The sequence below is a fragment of the Lepisosteus oculatus genome, chromosome 10 (assembly GCF_040954835.1).
Source record: "Lepisosteus oculatus isolate fLepOcu1 chromosome 10, fLepOcu1.hap2, whole genome shotgun sequence".
Lineage (NCBI taxonomy): Eukaryota > Metazoa > Chordata > Actinopteri > Semionotiformes > Lepisosteidae > Lepisosteus > Lepisosteus oculatus.
In genome coordinates this window covers 18,057,870-18,076,102 of record NC_090705.1, presented here as the reverse complement: position 1 = coordinate 18,076,102, position 18,233 = coordinate 18,057,870, and the positions used below count along the sequence as shown (strand labels likewise).

Below are 18,233 nucleotides of genomic sequence, written 5' to 3'. Positions count from 1 at the left end.
AAAAGGTAATTATTCCATATCAGTAAAAGACGAAAACGTCAAAGGATGAGTACTATGAAAAAATTTGACTGTTTCTATAAGTATTTTAGTCAGTATTGATAAAAAAAACTATAATCTGGACACATCCAGCATAGTGCGGACTAAAACCTTTTGGAACTATCTATACTCTGTCAGCAGCCATATCACCCTGCAACTCACAAATGACAACCCACTGAAGTTAAGCAGGTGTGAGACTGGTCAAGGCTGCTGCTGGAAGCTCACCCTGCGGTCTATGTGGGTCCTAATGCCCTAGAATAGTGACAGGGATATTATACTGTAAAATAGGTGCCGTCCTTCAGATGAGATGTAAAACCGAGGTCCTGACTCTCTGTGGTCATTAAAACTCCCTGGGCATTTCTCGAAAAGAGTGGGGGTGTAACCCTCCTGGCAAAAATTCTTACTGGCCCTTACCAGTCATGGCATCCTAATAATCCCCATCTATGAATTGGCTTCATCACTCTGTTCTCCCGATTGATAGCTGATGTGTGGTGAGCGTTCTGGCGCACTATGGCTGCCATCGGGTGGGTGCTGCACATTGGTGGTGGTGGAGGGGAGTCCCCATTACCTGTAAAGTGCTTTGAGTGGAGTGTCAAGAAAAGCACTATGTAAGTGCAAGCAATTTTTAATTATTAATATATGTAGAAAGTATTCACATGCATGTTTATCTTAACGTTTTTCTCATTTTTTTTACATCATAAAATTCCTATGTGTGCACTGTCTGCTCTTGGAGCTCAATTTAACATGACTTACATGAAAACAAGTAAATCCTAAAGTTGTACATACTTAGTAAAGAGACATGGAAAAAGGACTTTCAGAACCGTTGTAAAGTATACTGTAACTTACACTGGTCTCCATCTCCAACCAGCCTCCTCTGCCATAATGCGTTATAACATTAAAAGATTAGGACATAGATATGGGATAAGTCCCATATTTTTACCAACCATTACTGCACTGAAAATCTCTAACTATACTGTCCTTAATATTCTAAAAACCTCAGATTGCATGCTTAGTGCTATTTCATAGTGTTAAGATGATGAGTGTTTTGTTATAATGTTTAGATGCATGCTTTGGGATCAATAAGTCTTCTACCATGTCCTTTTAAATCAATTTTAGCTTTTAATTAATTCTTTTAATATTTGTGTATTGTTTCTTCTGACAGGTCTTATCTTAGCTTGTCACATGTCATCTGAATCACACACTTTGTCCATAAAACTGATTCACTCATTTAATGATCTTGGTGTGCAAGGTGTGCCTTTTTCCACCATGATCATGCAGAGTTGATGGCCAGGTTAGGAAATCGGACTCACCCAAGAAGCTGCAACAGTTCCCAATGGGAAGTCAGACATGAGCACAAATGTGAACTAACACTGACAATGGTCCAATTAACCCAACTTTAGTTTTCTTTAGTTTGTTATTGTAGTTTATTGTTGTAGGTTGCTATGTGAGGTTTGGTGCTCCTTAAGGAGCCCCAGAAGGAAGGAGATTTAAATTTGGTCTTGACAAGGCCTGTAAAGGCAGTTGAACAAACAAACTTTTTCATTCAAGCTATTCCTGTCCACCTCGTGCACTTCACCAGATCCTGGTGCATAACAGTGCATGAATAAAAATCCTCAGAAGATATCAATGTGGTTCTATAGCCTCTTTCTTTCACTGAGAAAATTTTCCGACACGATATTAAGAGGCAACAGTTAAGTGGACAGCGGTAGCTAGATTGGCAAAAAGGTCAGCTCTTGTTTGTAACGTTTTCATTTGTTCTTGGTATATAACTGTGGAACCATCTTATTATGTCAAGATGTAACATTGAGCAATTAGACAAATTAGATTCTAATCTAATATTCAGATTAAAAGAAGAGATATTTAATTTAATTCTGACTGAAAACTAATATCTTCAGGACTATGCTCTTATGTTACTATTTCCTGTTTGTCAAGCAAGACTGAAACTTTTAATATTGTGCAGCATCCTAGTACTTAATCAGGTCTGCATGTATGCTTCCTATGCCTTTACTGGTGTTTCATTTTACTGCTATATGCACCCTTTGCATTTTGCCAGGATGTAAGTCACTTAGGATAAAATGATTCTGCCAAATGAATAAATGTAAATATAATAAACTTCTATCCAGTGGGAAATCCTACAATCATTTTATCTTCCATTTCATTTTCAACCACACTGTTTTATTTTGCTGCCAGGTTTAGGAATTTCTACACAATTTGTGCCTATTTGTCAAGATGTGAAAAAAATCCTACACTTTAACTAAGTTACATTTTTTAGCCACTAATCTGATAAAAAGTGTACGAGACATTTGGTTCCCAATACCATCAGAGGCAGATGTTACTAAAATGGGAAAATAGTTAATACTCATGTGAAAAGAGGCTATTCAATAAATCTTATTGCATTTTTAAACCAAACACAAACCTAAATCTCATGATACTCAAGTCAAAAGTCGACACGCACTTGACTTGGTGTGAGAGTTGTCTTGGCCTTATCATAAGAACAACACAGACTAATCTAAACAAAATAAATAGTCGAAAATAAAAAGTTCATATAAGATCAAATGTGACTTCCTATCTATCTAATTTTCTATCTGCTGTAGGAACTGGACTGAAGTAACACCTCCTTTCAATTCAAAATGCCTAGTTTGATTTTTCTTCAATTATCCCCCAGTGGAATGATAACATATTAATGCTCATATAATTAAACTGAATTTGTGGGCCACTTATAATCAAACTTGAAAATGTATTTCTGCATTTTTATGCTTTTATAGAAGTTTTTTTTACCCTCTCATTCCTTCATGAAAGACAAATTTAGTTTTACATAGTTTTCACTGCTTACATTCAGACTTTGGTTACCTTTATTTGAAAAAGTATGGACTAAAACATTTTAACTCTGTAGTTAGAATATGGAACTGGGACAATAAAGCCTTAAGTAACGTTGAACTACTGGTTTCAGTACATTCTTCATTTGAATTGTTCTGCTGTTGAAACAATGGAAACACACACATCCTCTGGCTCTTTGTTTATTCTGGGTGTAAAAATTTCCACTCTTTTAATTTCCTCATGATCGATTTGTCATAGCATTATAACTATAATAGCATAATTTTGTTTCCTTTGATTAAACCACAAATAGAGTGTGTGAGGTCTATGCCAGGCTATTTTAATAATGCAACAGTTTCAGTCAGACATATGAAACTTTTTCAGTGTTTAGACAAAGAAAAGCATGATTAAAAAGCATCACAAGAGATGGAAATAATCAATTTTCAACAAATTAAGAACTCTGAAAGCCAGATCATACTGAATATGTACTTATTATCACTTCGGAATCTATAATATATGTCCTGTGTGTGCTGGATGACAAGATGGCTCTGTGTATATGTTTCTTTTTAATATTAGAAGTTTCATTTTCTTTGTCAGAAAAATAAACTGTGAAATGCAAACTTGTTGAAAAATCTATCCTATCATCCTTTGACTAACAACTTTTAAAAACAATGTCTCAAGGCAAGACAGTCAATCAAACTGATTCCTTTAGTGGATCCATAAAAGCTGTCCAACATCACTAATTAACATTCTCAAATGATCCTTCTTTTTTTGTGAAACTGTCACTTTATACTTGACCCAAGGGAAACTGCCATCCTAAAGCCTATTTTTTTCACATGGCTTAACTCCGGCACAGCTGCAGAGATGAACATTGGTACGAAGTGCATATTTATTCCACACCATGCTGGTGTGAACATTATCAATTGATCTAGGATTTAAGTGACCCGTCTGGAATGCTTGACAAACAAATATTCTCATGAATTATACATATTAATGATAACTATAATTAATGGCAGGCTGGAAAGAGGGCAGGTATTTCCATCACCTAGGGCTGAGAGCTCTGCACATTAGCAACACAACGGTTCATTGAAGCAGGTAATGGATTGGACTATGACCACAAGAAAAAAATCATTGTGGAAATAAGCATGATTATTCATATAGCATAATACTGTGCTAAGTGGGCTGAGCTTAGGCAAGACATCAGCAATAGTGCATTAAATACACTCGGGCACAGATAGCATGTCTGCAAGTGTACTTAAAGAAACTCACTTATTTCTTTTTTCAACCCATTCATACAAGTCACTGCAGTTGTAGTTTGTAAAAGGAGTTTTAGAAATTGTATAAGAATGGGGGAAAAATAAAATCAGGAATTTCATCTGTTCATACAGTTACAGCAACTCACATAAGAAGATTATGGAATCAGCAGCTCACAGCTCAATGTCTTTGTGAACAGGTCCATATAAAAATTACAGGTAGCAGTCAGACTGAGTCTAGAAACATCTACCTAACCTGCAAGAACTGTTCAAATCTACTGCTAGGACTATGACTTTGAGGGTTATTGTCAATACACTTCTCAATTGGTCAGATCACAAACATCCTAGGACTTCCTAGGACTATGCATTGAAAGCTTCAGAAAAGATTTTTAGGTTAAAAGTAGAGGGTACTACCACACACAGAAAAAAGAACATCTTGGTTTTGAAGCCTCTTCAAGTGTCTGCCTAAATTCTACTTGATCCATTGCAGCTTGCACATTGACATAGGTTCCTATTTTAACCTCTCAGAGTAGCTATTATTCGTGGGAACCAACAGATTTGACTCCATTAACAGTCAACCTCAAATAGCTGCAAATATAGATCAGATAAGAAGTCTCAAACTGCAGGAACTGCCAGACAGCCTGAATTAGACAAGAAACAAAAGGCTAGGGAAGATACACATACTAGCTCCCCTCTGACCTTCTTAAAAAGAGCTTAAAAACTCTTGTAAGCTTTGTTTCTGTGCATTAGTCTTCCTTCTATTCCTTCACTCCAGTGGATGGAGTGCAAGTGTAGTACACTTCCACTGTAGGCAAGATGGAATGCATTTGGAAGAGTCATCCCAGGACTACAAGGACATCAGCTCATGTATCTCAAATGGAAAGTCTTATATCACTGTGCAACCTGGTCATTACATGTCAACTGGATACACAAATGATACAAAAAATCAAAGTAGCCTGGAAAGACACATTCTCAGAATTAAAGAAAACAAGAAGATATACAGACAGATTATTAAACCAATAAATATTGGAAATGTTGTCATGGGAATGAAGGAGTTAATATGACAGCGTGCTCCAGACAGTGGAAGGAGAACAATGGTGCAATGAAGTTGTCAGGGATGCCTAAATGTAGGCTAAAAGATGGACCCTGTGCGTGGACCGGAGAGGTGGTTGAATAAAAATCCAAAACGAAGCAAAGGTATCCAAATCGTTTGACATTAAAGAGGAGTCTTGGACGTTAAGCAAAGGTTGTTATCAAAAGGTCGAGAGAGAACTAGAAATTAAGATCGAAGGGTTGAATAGCTTTAGCTGAGAAATGTCCCAATATTGAGTGAGGACTGATTGAGGAGAGAGGGTTTAAAAAGGAAGAAGTGTGGTATCAATAAGTGCATGAATATGTGCGGTGCGGAGTGCGCGTGAGTATGTGGTGATGCCTGCGTGCTCTCGTGCGATTTCTGGCAGAAGTGGCAGAATGCACACCAAGAAATGAGACACAGCTGAGAAGATGAGGACAAACATGCTGTTTCTTTCCCTAAAACTTATCTTTGTTAAAGTAACGCAAAAGACCAGGTGCTCTGTTTTATCATTTGGGTCTTACCATGCTTTAAGTATTTTAGTTGTTTTTATGTTTTATTTTTTGTTCTCTGTTCTCAATTAATGTCAAAGCTAAGCCAGATTAAGGTGGTTCCCATCAGAATAAAGTTGTACAGAGGTACGCCAGCACAGTGACAAGACAACATCTATACAGTATATTGTATTTTGGGCTAAAGCTTCACAATAATGGCCACATGTTTACATGACAATTTGAGTGCATATTACAGAAATAATTCATAAATACCCCAGGCACTTCCACCTTGAATTCCTGTGACTAACACTGCTGATCTCTAACAATCCTGAGTGCATGTGGATACTGACTGAATAGACCATTATTTTAAAATGTTAAGCATTTTAGAATAAACCAAAACAAATCAGCCTGTAGAATGTAATTTTGACTTTAGTTTGACTAGAACATGGTAACAATAATTTGAACTGTTTCAAAACAAGTTGTTTTTGACTTTTGGATTAGCTCACACCTCACACTTGAAGAAGGCTCCACAGATGAAACGTTGTGTTTTCTCTCTTCTCTTTTCAGCATGGAATATAACTATTGTATGCCCACCTTGTCATGCTTTTGGGTACCATTTTAACTAAAGATGAGATAGCAACCTCACTGACTGTTTCTTAGTTACTTGGTCTTTTTATGGACAATGAATGACGAAAATTAATAAAACCACAAGCTAGATCATGTTCAAAATGAATGGTTTTGGACTTAAGCAGAAGTTTTCTTTCTTGAAAAATACTTGTTGTAAAAAGAGGCCTAGGTTATGAATGTGCAAAGCTAAAAAACGAGAATGTGTTTAGCTTTACACATTCAAAGCTAAAAAATAATCAAAGTTTACTTTTGACATTTCGACTACTCTATAGAATACTTTGATAGCTTCTCCTTCATCATTTTGACAGTTCCAAATGAGATGTTATAGTCTAAATATTAATATTGCCTTGAAGCTCAGGAAAGAATGAAAGACCATTGAACAAAATTATGGTATCCCACAGTTACCAAAATCATCCTCATCTTCATTTTATATAAACAAACACAATCCCAGTCCTTGTATGTTGAAAATAAAATATATTACATGAAAAATAGCAAATTTATGTGAGATTACTTAACCTTATACAAATTTATCAATAAATCAAATCAATGAATGAAATTATTTTTAAAAAGTATATAATGTTTATGTGGAACCTAATGATCTTCTATCACGGTACATATACTTCACATAGCACCTTTTCAGCCCTGTGAAGAAATCACAATTTAGCCTTTAAATATTTGCTTTTAATGAGTTTCTGAGTGGCTCAACATGTAAAGCCTGTGAACTTGCAATTCTGTCAATAAGACCCACATCACTCCCCCCAATCAATGCTAACTCTGCTGTGGGACTTGCAGTATGAGAAATGGTCGGTGGCTTTCACAGAGTGCTTTCAGCGGGAAGCAAGCACATTCCTCATCTCCCTAGTGCTGGTACAACAGAATAGCACTCAGCTAAGTTGATTGAATGCTGCTGATCCCCATTCAAATATAGTCATATTGAAAATGATTAAAAAGACAGATAATTGGTATTTTCATTGCATGAGGTTTGTCTATTGAAATGTGTTTTCTTTTTGGTGCAAATGGAAAATGATTCCTGTTTCCACCTTTCTAAGCAAGACACATTATTAACTATTCATTTATAATTTCACTAAACTTTGTCATTTTTTTGAAGGACAAAATGTGTTTTGCTTTGTTTTTTGTTTCAAACACAACACATCATTTACTGTGCCAGACAACTCTGGGAGGAGCTGTTTCAAACTTACAAGGCAGACAGACATCGTTGAGCCTGGGTACTTGTTGCATGTACGTCTGTTGTACCATATAATGTGAGCTTCTTATGTGCGTATAATGAGAAAAAAGACCATTTCACTTTTATAATGCACTGTATCCATATCTTTACAGCATGTCCAGACAGAGTTTTTTCTTGTTTGTGCTCATGATAGATACATTTTTAAGTGTACTGCTGTTCCTATTGCTACATTAATTTCACTGTCTTGAATTTCCTTTCAAAATAAAAATAAACCACAAAAATTGCTTGATTTTTAATAAGGGTTTATTCTCTTGAAGTGCCAAGGAAAACCTCCTCCTGCAATACATATACAGTAATTAAGTGTAGCCATTTATAATCACTGGAATGAAATAATTTCAGTTTCATCTAGTAAAACAATTTCATAACTTTTCAAGGGGACTGAATAAAGTGTGTTTTTTAAGTTGTATATAATTATTTAGAATAAAACATTATAAATTATTACAAAATTCTTCACTATATGAATATTTGTACAGTATAACCCTTTATTTCTACTTGAGTTTTACTTTCAGCAGTTTCATTTCCTTTTCTTGAATCATGAAATTTGTAGACATGTCGTTTGAATGTATTAGCTGCAACATGCAAAGACAGTTACTAAAACAATCAGTTATAGCTGATGTACAGCTAAGGATTATATTTAAAAATGTAACATAAAAGTCATATATTACCTCTTAAAACTACTATCAATAATAGCATGGTCCCTCAGACCGCAATCTTCATATTAAAAAGAAAAATGTGTCCATTAATTGTCTGACCGTGTCAACATCCAAGAATACATTTTATAAACTATAAAAAACTTCCCTACTAGTATAAATCTGTATTCAGCGTCCACCCATTCATTCCCCAGCAGTGTTTCAGTGCTTTAGAAATGGGAGATATTGTAGCTTCTTGTAGTTCACTCCAAGGGCAATGTAGAAAACAAAATCCGACATTTCTAAAAACTCAGGAGACTCACACTTATAGAGCTTTAGAGTTAAAATAAAAAGGAACAAATCATCTTTGGAAGAAAAAAAGTAGAAGCAAAACAAATAAAAAAGCCCTTACCTTGCGTGAGACACTCGGCTAAATGAATTACTTTAAGATTGCATGTTGCAATGAATCTGTAGAGGTCTTCAGTTTTAATTAGAGAATTCAAGACATCTTTTATCAGACTGTCAGTTACCTCTCTGCAGAACAGGAGTCCACTTTCTCATTTCTCCTCAAGGCTTGGTGTGGACTCTCTTGGTCTGCAGCTTCATTGCTTCATCTAAAAAAAGACATCTTACTAGTAAATTAATTTCTAAACTCTTGTCATACATATGTAAAATTGATTAAAAAAACAAAACAAAGAAAGTGGCCTGTTTATTTTATTTTTTGCAGTATATTTTAAAGTGAACATAGTTCTAAGCAGAGAATTGATTTTAAAGGGTACATTCTGTCAGTGAAATAAGGACAAAAATATTATTGACTAAAAATATTCATACACCTATTCCATAAATAAATCTCTTCATAGGTTAATGGTGTTAAAACACATATATGCTAATTAGGAATATTATTTCAAACTAAAACAGCAGGTTACTGGATACCAGTTCAGCTAATAAAGATACAGGTACATACACTACATAAATATTCATACTGTATATGTAGTATGTATTTTACATATATTTATTTTGTTGCTTCTCTGTAGTGTTTGTATACGTTTATTTATTTTTTTATTTAAATAATTAGTGTAATTGTGTAAGTGTTCTGAAAACTACAAATGCAGGCATCTATCAACTTAAATTATTTTTGAGAAATTGGTATTTTTATCTTTAAAAAATATATAACAAAAATAAAAACACGACCAGTTCAATTCCATGGAAAATTAAAAATAAAAGGCTATCAGCTAAAAAGTAAAAAATATATATATTTGTGCTTCCTCTTTCCTCAGATGTAAAACACTAGTTCACTAGTTCTACCTTTTGTTTCCCTTTCATTGGAAGTAACTATATAATTTTCTGCAAAACAAACAAAAAGTATTTTATCAACCATAACATCATCATAGTTTAAAAAAAAGTCTCAAGTCCTTTTTCTTAAAAAGGCCATTACTTAAGAAATGAAGGTGCTTTTTGATAATTTTGAAATATATTCCAGTAAACTGTGCTCTTTTGCTGTGTTGAGAAATGTATTACTTCCCCTATTCATTTCTTTCTGTTTTCTAAGATCTTCTGAGGGGAGAATTATTACATGACATGACAAAAAAATAGTTTCATATACCACAAAGGTTAAAAGCTATTTTAATTTTGCTTCTTATTTTGGGGCATAATGTTGTTTATATGGCATTTGCACACACTTGTTTTTATTTTCTTCCAATTTTAAGAAAAATAATAAGCAGTTGTAGTAATTTTAAAACTAAACGTTACAAACACTGTCCTACATAGAAGAAAAGTCCCACAAATCAAAGTCCTCTAACCTAACAATTATTTTCTAATGGAAGTCATGCACTCAAAGTGCTAAAATATTCAGGAATAGTGATCTTGTTAAGTGCCATGCAATATTTTCTTTTCAAATAACGCAGTTTATAAATGGAGAAAAACAGATTAAAGATCACTTAATGTGAAGTCTCTTTAAAGTGCTGTAGCAGCAGTATAAAATAATGTGTTAACCAGACGCCTTGCTTCTGCTGTAAGTAAGTTAAATAGAAACATCAATGCATAAAAACTACAATTCTGTCTTAAAATCAGTCTGCTTAAGGTTGTTGTCCAACTGTGTTGTCAACAGGCATGAGCCCAGCCGTATCAATGCTGTTCTGCAAGTCCTCAGCAAACACAAAACCAACTTATTATTCATCAATGAAAATCTAGCACCAGTTCTGAGAATCTGATATGGATTTATCCAAGGTTGCAATGAACTTTAACTTGATTGGGAGACCATTGATGCATTTTAATATCTGACTGCTGCATTGATTTTGAGTTCTCAGACATCTCTTTTCATTTCAGATCACCCGATTTAACTAATTAAGAAGCGGCGCAAACAGGCCCAACACGTCAGCTGTCCTTAAGAGGGACCTTTCCTTTTCACAGCTCTCACTTGCAAAGAAAGCTGCTTTGTCTTTTGTTTCTATTCAAACTCGGTGGAGTCAATTGTTCAAAGGAAGAGCAAGGTTTTCCTTACAGCGATTTTCTGTTTCAGCAAAAAAAATACAAATACGCAATTCCCCAATAGTTTTCATGACAGTTAATATGAATCATTACAAATGTCAAATTGTATTTGATTTTTTTCCCCCTGGTTCTTTCTTATTTCACAGAGCTTTGAAATAATCTTTCGTGAAAAGTGTTTTCTAAAATAAAATGTGTTGTTCTAATTTTATTTAAACGGTCCAAAAAGGCAAGAAAAGACACTTGTACAATAAACTAAAAAACTCAGCACTGGTTTATTTTATGTGCCTTCGATACTTTTTCTCTTTTTCTCCTATTTTATTGTTGCTTTCTTACTTTTACCCTTTGAGTCCTGCTTTTTTTTTTCTTTCTGGCCTTTTCCATTGTTATTCACCCTGTTTATTGCCTGAAGCAGCCCTGACATACTGGACATCATCTGAAACCACAAACGACAGGATGCAATAAGCTGGAGAATAGCAGTAATCTGAGGAAAGTTCTTCATTCACTCTTGCTCCTAACTCTCTGTCTTCTTATCCTACATAGAAAATAAAAAAATCAATACCACCTCACAGAGCTTGATAAAAGCGCTGGACGAGTAGAGCAGGCACGCTGGATATAGTAAATTAAAGTGATCAAAATTTTCCAGTCGACTCAGCCTACAGCCTACATAAACTAACAACCCTGTCTGCAGACTGCCTGTCATGATGCACACTTTCTATCTTCCTTTCTTGATTTTCTTTTGTATTTGTAACAGTGTCTGCACTTCTTTCTTTTTGTCTTAATGGTTCTGCACTACAGTATATATCCACAAATATGTGGACTTATGTGCTATATATTAAGTTGTTAACATGCACAGGAATAAGTAGAGATACATAAAATTTTGGAATTATATTTATATCACTTGAGTGTTGACAGAAAACTCCCAGAGAGAAAAAGTATATGAGGATCTGATAAATGGCTTCTACATATTATCCATAAGGTTATTTTAACTTTCCAATGCTGTGGCTTTGTCTTACAACAGCAGTCCCTGGTTTTATTATGTGTTTTCTCAAAAATGCCTTCGCTGGGACGGAAGTTAAGGTTCAGTTTGTGTTCATTTTCTTTTATTTTCATTTTTCATCATTTCTTTTTAAAAAAAGCTTACCCTCATGTCAACATTTCGACACGGAATCTCTTTGTCACCAGTGCTGCGAAAGTACACTTCTCTGTGGCCGAATTGACACTACAGCCATTAGCATACAGTGTGCATCATTAATTGCAATGAGTCACAGGGATGAAGGGTTGCCTTTAATTACCAAGTTAGCCACTTCCTTGAAGTTTTTAATAACCTTCCCTATTAATGCAGGAGGGACATGCTCACATTTTGTTTCGTTCCCACTCTAATGCCGGATCCCCTGATGTGGTGTTAATGTTAAATCACACAAGGGGCACAGCAGCACTCGACCAGAAAGGTACTACTGTTAACATTTCAATGACAAGAGCAATTTACAATACAAGACAGGAGGGCAGGTAACCGAGAGCCTGAAAATAATGTTCAAGCAGGGAGAGACAAGATGGGACAACGAACGGTTCAAGCTATGGAGCTCTTGATGTAATGTTGAAACAGAACCTACTCCAGAATGTAAAACAAAATCAAATTAGGAATTTCTTTTCCCTGTTTTACATTTGATTATTTCAAAAAACTCTATTATTATTCAATATACCTCACTATTATATCCTTCAGAGCACCTACTGGAGAAGCTGGTATTACTGCAACTTACACATCTTCTGAAAAGTTTTGAACTATCACCATTTTTCCTTGATGTAATCCAAATGGGCATTAAAGCATGGGCACAGACCATGCACAGCTCCACCTCTGCGAACTGACAGGTGCCTATAAACTGCCCATCCCAGTCAACAACCAATGGGACAATATGCTAACGCTATCACATGGTAGGGCTGGGAAAAAGTGCTGGCAAGGACCTGAATACCTACTGTATGCATCACGACCAGGATTTCACAGTATTTCTGACAGATGCAGCCACCAAATAATTCAATGCCCATGCACATGCAGGCAGCAGAACCTGCGCTCTAAGAAAGGGTCTATGGTATGGCCTTGCCTCTAGTGCAGTAAAATACCATCCTTCTTCTGTGTGGTGCAATACCCCACATTTTCTTATGCTATGGAAACTGCATCCACAATGCAACTGGAGAGGCACAGTTTTAACAGGGCCCGACTCAGCATCCTAGGCCTTCCACAGAGCAAGGCTTGTTCAGATGTTGGCCCTCATTCAAGGTGAAGGCACAAAGATGGAAAGGCATCCTAAGGGAGGCGGTGGACCCCCAGGAATGCGTAAGAAATCTACAGACTTCACACCAGAGCAATGCAGACAAAATGTCTTCACTGACAGGTAATGAAGATACCTGAAGGAGTAGCTGACGAAAACTCAGTCGTCACAGACAAAATGTGAAGACCAACCATCTACAAGGACTTGAAAGGTGCCTGAGTGAGAGCATAAAGGGAAACATTGATGTAAGAGAGGGAGTGATGATCAGTCCAAGAAAGGCCCACTTGCAGTTATATCTATTGGGTACGTGCACTCATGCAGAAACACACAGAGGTAACTCCGTCATTTCCTGTCACAAACGAAGTGGGCTTGTTAACTTATTTCCCCTCAGGAAAAGGAGCCAAGGTAGGGCTTCAGGATCCTGATTTGTCTAATGCGGTAGGGGTATAAAGATTCAGTAGCCATGCCTTGGCAGCGATATCCCATTGGTTGGTGTCTACTCATTAACATTAAAGGGAAAGGCCATTACCCTTCCCATTTACTGTCAGTTTTATACAGGCTTGCTTCCTTTGGAGATATGCACAAACTACCACTACCAAGCACTGGCCTTTTATTCTAATGAGACTCTGTTAGACTGAGTACCTCTGTGTGCTTAACAATTTAGAATCAGTTTCTTTACAAAAAAAAAACTAATATTTAAGCCACAAACACAAACTCCCAAAACTTAAATATGTTGAAACTTCTCAGTTCATTCATTTCACTTTTATGTTAATGTTAAAGCATGTATCAAAACTGCAAAGAAGTGTCTACCTCAAATTTGTAACAAATAGAGTCATTCAACACTGTGACAGCTTAAGGAATAAAGGCATTTAATAAAGAGAAAAAATAACTAAGTAATCAAAGGTTAACACCTTATATATATATATTCATACGTTTGCTGCCCCATGGCCCAACTGAAAACTGAATTAAATGTTGTCGAAGCTAACTTGAAACAGTAAACTTTAATAGGGAATGTGCTTTGTCTCTGCAATTTGTGCTTTTCTAAAGAACACACACTGAAAAGGAGCAAATCTAGTTATGCGGATATTTTCAGTTTGGCTAATGAAAGGTACAATTTTTCGCATGTTCCTGCTTTCTTGTTTCCCTGTTGTTCTTCCTTCAAAGAGTTGTAGTACTATATTGTAGGCTAATATTATGCCTTCAGATTGCCGAGAGATATTTATTTTGTGGAAACCACCCCCTGCTAGCATGTTATATCCAGCATTACACTGAGCATTAAAGTAGACCTTCTTGGAATTTAGAAGCAATTATCAAAAGCACGGCTGCAGACAGCTTTTCTAATATGTTTGTGTGGGTTTCAGAATTCAAACAACTCGCACACAAACACTGAATTGAAGAAGGATCTGATACTTCCACTCGCCAAATATGATAGTTAGGAAAACCCGTTCAATATGGAGGTCGTGTTCCCTGACCCTATAAATTGCTTGTATCTAACCAAAAGCACCTTTGTTCAGTCATCAGCAGTCCACGTGTTATGCTCCTTTGACAAATGTTAACATATTTTTGAAGTTTATCTCCAACAAAACAAGCTTTTTACCCCTCTGTTGTATATCCCTTAAAGCCACTTTCATGGAGTCATCTTTGAAGAGTAGTCTGAAATGTTGAAGTCAGGCCCACTTGGGAACTCCAGAGATTTTTTTATACAGAGAGGTGCTGCATTCCAGTCTTTGTGAAAGCTGTTGAGGAGTTTGGTTGTCCATCTTTGTACAGCAGTCTACACATCTGGTGCATTTCATCTGCTTTGCAGTGCTTCTATTGAGACCCCCTGGGAAAGGGAGTTTTATCTGAATTCTTTCGTCTTCAGTTAGCAGGACATTTACACTAATCTTAGTAATATACTTTAAATGGAATAATGTACAACTACTCATGCCATGGTTTGTGGATATTATTCTCCTGAGACGCTTAGCAGTAATTTGAACAGATGTCTGTCAGACAAATATTACAAATTTTTACATATTACAATATTCCAAAATATAAATAGTGCAAAGGACAAATATTCAAAATTAAAAATTGTAAATATTAAAATTAAATATCCTTAGTAGAAGATTTCTGTTCAATTTATTGCCCAGTATCCAAATTTTCCAGATTATTCATGGATACTAAAGAAAACTAAAGAAAGTCTCATCAGCTATTCAAATGAAATATACTCCTTCTGCTTAATGCTCATAAAGCTTAATGATTCACATTTTTCAGATTTATTATGTAATTACCCTAGTTAAAAAAAGGAAAACATTTCTTTTTCAGAATTTCTATTTTAAACTGTAACATACATAAAAGAAGACATACTCTAAAGCCTATATACAAACATATACAAAATATGACCATTCATTCAATTTAGCTCACTAGAGTCCCACCTGCCAGGCCTGCAGTTGCTCGTCTTCAAAGGGTAAGATTTTGCCAGGCATTTCTTGCGGCGCTTCATTTCTTGCACTCCAAGCCTAGAGCACCAGTGCAAGTGCTATGATGTTAGACAGAGGACTTTCACGGCTTCCACTAACAATCACATTCTCTCATGCAGCTGACCCAGGATTCCTCTGCTGACTTCCACCTGCTCCAGCTCAATGGAGCTCAGTCAGGTGTACACAGCCCCCTAGGAGCTGCCTAAGCCCAGAAGCTGGAGACCTGGAGTCTGGTCATAAACCAGCAAAGGCTGAATTTGTGGACAAACCACATGGTCTAATGCCTTTAGACATCAACACTTTATTCAAATAAGTCCATTAACATCTTTTACTTACTGTTGAATGTTCCTCAGCTCTTAGATATACATATCGTATAGTCTTGTGTTTTCTTGTACATACTGTATGTGTTATAGAAAAAACAGTGTGAGAGTGTGAACTTTATTTAGTTTCATTTCACTCTGGTTGGGGTGTAAAATAAGACTACTGTTTGCTGTAAGCACCATACCCACACCTCAGTTGCCACCAGTTGTAGCCTGGCAGCAAATAAATATTTTCCTCTGATGAGAGAGGGCCTACATCTAGTGTGATACCAGAGACTGCCATGTTCATAATGCCTGCTAGATTTCATCACTTTTTGGCCAGGAGTTTTCACATATTGAACAGAATGAGACATATTGTGGGAAAAGACTAATCCAATAAGGAACTTTTCTTTCAACACAAAATTATGTCTGTAATACTTATGATGATTACTAAATCACCCACAGGACGTGTTTTGTAAAGCAATACATCTTTGGAGAAATACATAATCACTATTGATGATGCTTACTTAATGTAAAACTAAAGCTTGGTGGCATAAACACAGTTAAGATGAATATGCAGTATTAACTGGATAGGCAACAGATAATAAAGTAAAAATAGTAGCTGCATCAGCATGCGTAGACTGCCAAGGAGCAAGTAAAGGTTGATTCCATGCTGAAAGGAAGAGAAAAGAGACACATCCTTCTTAAAAATATAGATACCTTCTAACAGAAGGCCCCTTGATACCCACATAGATTAATTATCTTTATACAGTATATGTAGTGAAATACTTGTTTTTAATGAGAATTTGCTAATAGTGGAAATGCATGCATTCATCCATTTTCTAATTCCTTCTTCCAATTCATCTGTCCTACCTGGCAACCAGCAGGTGCAAGTCAGGGTACACCCTGGATGAGATGCCAGTCCATGGCAGGGCAGGCACACAGACCCAGTCAAGCCTCCAGTCACAGCTATGGCCAATTTTCCAATTATCTTACCAGTATGTTTTTGGACTGTGGACAGTTTTGGACTGTTGCAGGAAACCTTAGCTTCCAGAGGTAACCCATGCGAACACCCATGCGAGTACTCCACACAGATAGCACTTCAGGACTGGAAGGGAACCCAGGACCCCAGCAATGTGAGGCAGTAATGCTCACCACTGCACCAAATGGTAGAAATAATATATAGAATGAGAACAATTTGAAATGTAAGCTTTAGAAATTCACAATTGCTTTGAAAACCATGTTATGTTTGTTTTTATACTGTAAGTATGGAAAAAACCTGGCATCTTGTGAATACTTCTCCAAAAAATAGCATTGAAATCTCCATTGTTAATTGATCATTAAGAGTAAAAATTATTTTCCTATAGACACTTTTCTGCCAGCAATGTTTTAAAAGAATTGGTGATGAAACAGGACAATCCAGTTCTAGGGAAGAAATTAAATATTAGCAATAGAACAACAGTACATTATCATATAGAAAAAACAAATTATGCATTCCATTTTATTGCACCTCTGTCAATTTGAATTACAAAAGCAGATATTTTTGTGAAACAGAAAGGCATCAAGCCAGCAAATGTGAACTGATGTTTTAGTTATACGTTTTTAGATTTAAAACTGTTTATAGGTTTTATTGTTGTTGTGGGCCAACATTTGTACTCCTATTAGTGTCGTGTAATTTAGACATTTATTTTTATTAAGTTGTGTTGGTAAAATATTAATTTATTTATAGAAGCACACTATTTGTATTTCCATACAAACTACATGGGTTTCAACCAGTTTATGTACAAATACTGTAGATATTTTAAACTGACAGAATCATTGTATACTTCAAACTTCTGAATATTAATAAGTTTACTGTAGAAAAGCATATGAATTTCCAATTTTAAAACAAATTCAGCCATTCAGTTTTTAAACAAACTGTTTGCTTTTTGCATTACATATAAATGCTTTCTGAAATACCATGTGGTGTCAGCACGCTCACTGTTGAAGAGGTTCAAGGGTAGGTGATTATCATGGTATTCTCTAAACAATTATATGAACCCATGCTAAATTAAGGTACAAGTAGAGGTTAATTTAATGCAAAAAAGTATGTTGAAATGTTTCAGCTTTCCTCACATGTGAAGCTTTGTTTTTCTTTCTTTTTACTTTTTAGCATAAATTTAACCTCTGCGTTTCCCTTTGTAGCTCATATATACCAAGGCGGTTATCCTCTCTAAATTATTATATACAGTACCATCATCTGTGCTACAAATTCATAGGACACTATTAGTGTTACAGATCAGTGGTTTATCAAGGACAATCACTGTAGGACTTGGACATAGTAGACTATAAAAAATGGAATGGTAAAATAACATTAATTATAAATACTTAGTGAACATAATCATGTTAATCACAAATTACTACCATGGTTTTCACATGAATATATATATTCACAACTGACAGCATACAATCTGCAACAATCTTCATCACAATCTTCTACTCCTTATATTTAGACCTACTGTATATAAAGAGACAACACTGCACCTGAAATAAAACACTGAATTAAATTCTTCCACT

At 35.7% G+C, this 18,233-nt stretch overlaps 1 long non-coding RNA gene across 2 annotated transcripts in view; it reads right to left on the bottom strand.

Moving 5' to 3' along the window:
* The window catches only part of LOC107078649 (uncharacterized), a 45,917-nt gene that overhangs the window by 13,833 nt on the left and 13,851 nt on the right, over positions 1-18,233 (bottom strand). For both annotated transcript variants that reach the window (XR_011190682.1, XR_001479601.2), the window contains exon 2: positions 8,699-8,782. This is a non-coding gene — a long non-coding RNA (uncharacterized lncRNA). The remainder of the gene's footprint in view (positions 1-8,698; positions 8,783-18,233) is intronic.